The following is a 6,430-nucleotide window of genomic DNA, read 5'->3' on the forward strand; positions in this document are numbered from 1 at the left end:
AAAGATGCTCTTAGATACTTTGTGGGCTACTTCAGTACTATTTGTGAAGGGTAGAGCAGATACATCCTTGAGTGCCAAGACGAGGGCGAGAAACACAACACCTATCAAAGCTGAAGATAGAACAACGACTAGTATAGAAAATTTGGCTACCCTTGGTCTCCTTGCTCCAAGTTCATTGGAGATTCTCACACTGCAACAAATATATGATTTAAATGCTTAATAGATGATATGTGGAATCTTTTGTTGCTATAGGAACATAACATCCATTTAAGTGCCAATAATATACACATTGCTGATTAATTGAAATCTTGAGGAACTCTTGAGATATGAAATTCTAAGTGTTTGAATGCTTTTCATCTTAACTCGAGAATTTCCCGGCAGAGTTGTTTAAAATCGCATACCACGATTCCAAAAAGCAAGTCCAGCAATGACCATGTTCTCAGTGGAAACAACATCAAGCTCTAGTGTTGTTAGATGACCTGCAAATACTTGTCACTGCTCCAAGTGAGTATTGTGCTATAGCAGTAAAGATAGCTGGACCTGCTATGTACCATAACTTCTTATTCTCAATTATAGCTTCCTTTACAAACTGACCAAAAGTAGTGATTTCATCTATATCTGCTTCACCTCCAAGCAATGTATTGTGTAAGTCACTTCTAGCCATCTCAAATTTTCTCCAATGTTCGTTTCACGGGCTGTAAACTTGATTTTGTGTTTATGGGCTTTTATGGACGAGAATCTCGTGGGTTGGCTTGGCACAGACTTCTTGTGGGCTTATTCTATGCCTCTGTTCCTCTGGTGAGTGGTGAGTGGTGAGTGTTAGTTGTATTGGATGTTTGTCTCTCTCAAATTTTTAACTTTTCCAACACTTGTCTTACATATTTAGTATTGTCTACTTGCCTTCTAATGACGAGTTCGCCTAATTAGTAAAAGGAGCAGGTGAGAAAATTTATAACCTTTTAAATTGAGGGAAGATTAGTAGGCAATGTTATTGTGGTGGTTGTTGCTGTATTATTATTAGACCACACACTACTCACCCCAGTTGCTGCTACGATTAGGAAAAATATGATGGTAATCCAACAGTGGTACATAAAACGATTAGGATTATTGCTCTTGCGAGGTGGCTTATTTGTAAGAGTAAGGTGGTTGGGTTGTGTCAGTACGGCTCTATGATAATGATTGCATCTGGATAATGGATGATGTCATTAGGTGGAACGTTCTGCGTGAGGGTGTGCGAACTGATGATGTGAGTCGCTATGAATCGAGTTGATGATGTGAGGTTTTATTTGTCTCTTACAAATAAGGAGATGGAGGGGAAATGATTTGGGAATTGGTTTAGACCGAGTTTGTTGTTGAGCGAACTGCCTATATATCTTCTCTTGATTCTAGGGGAGAGAAGAATCAAGTCTAATGTAGCTCCAGCGAGGGTATCTATATCTGTTGAGCTGAAAACATGTCTGCTACTTGGCGGTATGTACGATGTGTGTCAAGATCAGGGATGCGTATAGAATTGGTGGTGGTAGGAAGTCCGCAATGATGGGGAGTGGTTGGGTTGTTCAAGCTAATCACGTAATGATTGCATCTGGATAATGGATGATGTCACTAGGTGGAATGTTCTGTGTGAGGGTGTGCAAGTTGAGCTAATCTGGAGCGAGCTCGGAGGACGCTTTAGATCGGCGAAATGATGATGTGAGGTTTTATTTGTCTCTTACAAAATAAAGAGATGGAGGGAAATGATTTGGGAATTGGTTTAGGCCCGAAGTTAAGTTGTTGAAATGAAACCCTGCGATATCTTCTCTTGATTAAGGGGGAGAAGAATCAAGTCGGCGTAGTTCCATGAGAGGGTATCCGTATATGTGGGCGTGAAAATCTGCTATTCTGGCGTGTATTAACGATCTGAGATGTGTGGTGAGATCGAGGGGATGCGTGTAGGATTGGTGGTGGTAGGAAGTCCGCAATGATGGGGAGTGGTTGGGTTGTGTCAGTACGGCTCTGGTAATGATTGTATCTGGATAATGGATGATGTCACTAGGTGGAACGGTCTGCGTGAGGGTGTGCGAGTTGAGCTACTCTGGAGCGAGCTCGGAGGACGAATACTTTAGATCGGGTGTGCGAGCTGATAATGTGAGTCGCTATGAAGTGAGCTAATAATGTGAGGTCGGTGCGATATTTATAATTGTGTTGGACAGGTGTGTAATATTTATTGGATGTGAATACTACTCCCTCACAACCACGATTTTGTATCTTTAAAGAATCAATAATACATCAACTTATAGTGTTGATGAAAAGAAGCCAAATGCCTTGAATATCAAATTATCAGCTCTCCACAATTAGATTACGTATCCATTGCCAAGGATCCATGTGCAGTACCTGGTTTACATGGGACTTGGATATTGGACGATCTAAAATGTATGCATAGGTAGGCCATTTGGACTCTTGTACTTGAATGACCCAGGGTCCTCGGGATTTCTATGTGGACCAAATCCAGCTAAGTTGGATGTCGACAGATTGCACGGATAGTCCCCAATATTGAAGTGGATTTGGTCAATTTTGCGTATAAATCACAGACCCAATAAATAACTTGGTGGGGTCTTAGTAAGCTATTTTCCAGCCCACTGTCAACCACAGAACAGGCTTCATCCACCTAAAATGAACTCACAAATTGAACCCCACCATCCCAATTCCCATACATTGAACTGAAAAGTCTGAAAGTGTCGAAAACACCTCAATGCCTACCCACCATTTGCATTTATCACAATAGAGAACTGATAAGTTGTCCCATATCTCTTGGATACAGGCATACAGCCATACAGACAGGATACCAAGTTTACTTGTAAAATCTTAGGCCTATGACTTCGTGCAAGGCACTTGCCGCAAGGGGTACAAGGTCAAATGTTGGCGGGCTTGCATGACCTTTCAAAAGGAAAAGGAAACTACGCCATAGCCCACTCCTTCGTTCCAGAGTTCCTTAAGACGGTCTAGGCATGGAGGAGCAACTCTTCGCCAACGAGGTCAAAGAAAAAGTTCAAAATATTTTGTTAATTTTCTAATATCATAATTTTACGGTTTTCTTGTTCAGGGTGTTTTATTTTGTGATTCACATGGATATTTATGTGGCAATACTACTACTTAAGCCTATGAATTTGCTAAAATATTCAACTTTACCCCATATATTATTTTTAGAACGCAAACCACCTTAAATTTGTAATAAAATTCCATTTTATCTATCCGGCCCATTTTACATCCAGCTCCATTCCATTTATCCGACACAATGATGTGGCAGATGATACATATCTTGTGTCATTGTGTTACACGTTATGTATCATCGTGATATATGTCATGTATCATTGTGTAAAAAGGTGATATATGTCATCAAGGGTGGACCCAGGAGTTTCGTCGAGGGTATTCAAGCTAAGTCGGAAATTTAACAACGAAAATTTTCTTTAGTGTTATGTAAAATAAATAAATAAATAAAAAATAACGAGTATAAACATATGATTTCAAAAAGCAAAATGATACCCGCAAGAAATTAAATTGAGAATTCGAGATGGTTTGATAAATGATAAAAATGAATCCGAGAAAAAATGTCCAAATAATTATTCATTTGGGTAAAAATAAAAGGTGGATTGATAGGTCTTAAATCGAATCCAAAATGTTAAAAATCATTTAATGAGAAATTTTTTTGGCTAAATACTAATGGGTTAAAAAAACTACTATTTTTAATTTTATTTTTGGGAAAATTTGAATTATTCATTTATCCATGCGCCACTGGAAAAAAATAAAATAAGGTGTGGATTTGGGTTTGGCCTAAAAATAGTATATGGTCTTACAAATATTTTAATAATTTCATAGACTTAAGTGATAGTATTGCCTATTTCTGTAGTTCCATAGGACCAGCCAATATTGGAGAATACACTTCACATTGTTTTGGTACTTGACTATATACTTGTTTATAATTAAGCATTTGCACACCCTCACCAAGCAAGCCCGGTTTTCCGGGATAAGCTCATCTACCCTCTAGTTTTAAAAAGTTTCGTAACTTACTGAGCATATTTTTTCCTTTCTTCTAGACTTAATTGTGCATATATAAAACAGCACACATCGAATTGGGCTTTTTTGACTCTCCTTTCACAATAATTGATGAGAGTCGCAATCTAAATTACCTGAAAAATCTGATTGATAGAGTCGTTAGGATGTCAAATGAACCAGCTTCCAAAATGACCATTACAAATCTGTTTGGAAGCTACGTTTTCCTGACCATTAGAAACGATGTGATATCTCTTTTGATCTTCTAATCATTTAAGTTAGGTCTCATGAGAGTACCTGCTAGTTGATTTGGAAATGAGGCCGCATTTGCCTTCGTGTGGTGTATAATATCCAGCTTAGAAATTTAGTACACTTTTGTTTGTGCGTGGTCTTATGACCGGGACCCTACCCACCACCTAATTCCATCTATGCGGACACACATTGTTCAAATGGACAAAGCTGAATTTGTCGAAATTCGATAGACAAGCCCACGACCCTTTTGTCACATTTAAATTAAAGGTTAGGTAAAGAAGATATATCCTTTGTACTATAGAAGATTGAAATATTATCCGTCCATGTATCATTTCTCCCATATCACATTATCACTTACTTCGGAAATGGATCCATAGATATTCATTTGATTCAGTGGTTATGTCCCCTTTCCCTCTTAATTGACCCAAGGAAGAGCACAATGCAGCATGCGCTTTTCACATAGGAAAAGATAAGGCCTTTGTTACTTCTGTTTACGTGCAGTGTTATTTTTGGGTAACTACATAGTACGTACACTGAATTGTGATGAACCACAGACCGAACTACAGAAAGTGAATCTATGCAGAAAAAAGGAAAGACGCGACTATCAGACTCTGGTGGTGGCTTGACCCTAAACCAAACCACGAGCTGGAATTTTATGATCGATCAATTCTGCATTCTATAAAAAAAACATTCTTATTGGCCGGTGAGAGATATTTGTCACACAGGATTTTAGCAGAGGCCTTAGGTTATAAACTTCAACTTGCTTGGATTCTAATTATCGACTTCTTATCATTTCCAAAACTTGCAATTTGCCGAAGTACATACAGTTACTCAGTTAGGCCTAAATCATTTTCCGGCCTGAAAGTGTTCCAAGCATGCTCAAAAAAGGCTATCTGCTATATGTAGTTTAGCTAATCAAGTTCATCCTTTACCTCTGAATCTACGTCCAATAATTTGATCACTCAAAGCAATATTGCACTATTGCACTATATATGTGCAGTGTCTATGTGTCTACAGCTAGCCATGAAGTAGCATATCCATACAAAAGTAGTTCATGACTTCATGCACCAAAACCAAGTTTCTAAAGTATACTATTAAATCATAAGCTTAATGCCCCTATTGTTCCTTCATTTCCATGTAAAAGGGGAAGTCCAACTTGCACTAGAGTGAGTGATTAAATGTTCATGCCTTCTTTACTATACAATGCTTTATTTATTTTCTTACCTCTTTCAATCAAACAAATCTCATGGTTCCTCTTTCCTTGTTTCACAAAGTTTTCGTTGTTTTTTGTTAAAAGTACCTAAAATGAAATTTTATGCTTAAAACAAATAAGTTGTAGGGTTGGATTCCATAATAAACACCTATATGGGAAAGGTTTTCACTGAGTACTGTCAACTTCGACTCGCATATATGCTCAACAATTATATATGAAATTATGAAAAGTAGGTTGGACTTGCGACTGTGGGACTCATTTGGTGCTATCTGAGTATCTGACTTCTACTATGAAAACAGAACAAGTTCATGCTGTGTGAATCTACTTTAAACGTCCATTTTAAGTACAATTTAAGAAACACTTTTTATTCGCTTCATTGACAGATGATGTGTTTTTGAATTTTGATACCTTTAATTCTCTAACTGACGTTTGGAGCTCTGTACGTGCAAAATACACACGTTCCTTAGCTGGTGATGAACTGGGGATTGGTATATGTATTGATTTATGTTCACGATGGTTTTCAGTTTTCACCATAGTTCGACTTAGTTAGAGTTGCAAAAAAATAAAATAAAAAATAACAATTCAATAATTTTATGGCCCTAATTTTATTCTGACCGTTTGATTCTAATCAAAATAAAATGTTAAAGATTTTCACAAAAATATTTTGTAAGGGCATCTCCAATGGGAGTGTAAAATTACACCTCCATATAGGCTTCACATACGTGCTATTAGGATTTAACAACTACTTACCCACTAATTTATAGATGGCATACATCCACACTTTATGGAGAGATGTAAAAGTAAATAGATTTTCAACTTAGCGTCACTTGGAGTGACATTTGAGTTTAATTTAATGAGGACATATGAGTTTAAAAATTAGAAATCAACACATTAGAACTAAAAAAGAACATCAACGTCCAAGATTTTTAACAATTTGTA

The sequence above is a fragment of the Coptis chinensis genome, chromosome 2 (assembly GCF_015680905.1).
Source record: "Coptis chinensis isolate HL-2020 chromosome 2, ASM1568090v1, whole genome shotgun sequence".
Lineage (NCBI taxonomy): Eukaryota > Viridiplantae > Streptophyta > Magnoliopsida > Ranunculales > Ranunculaceae > Coptis > Coptis chinensis.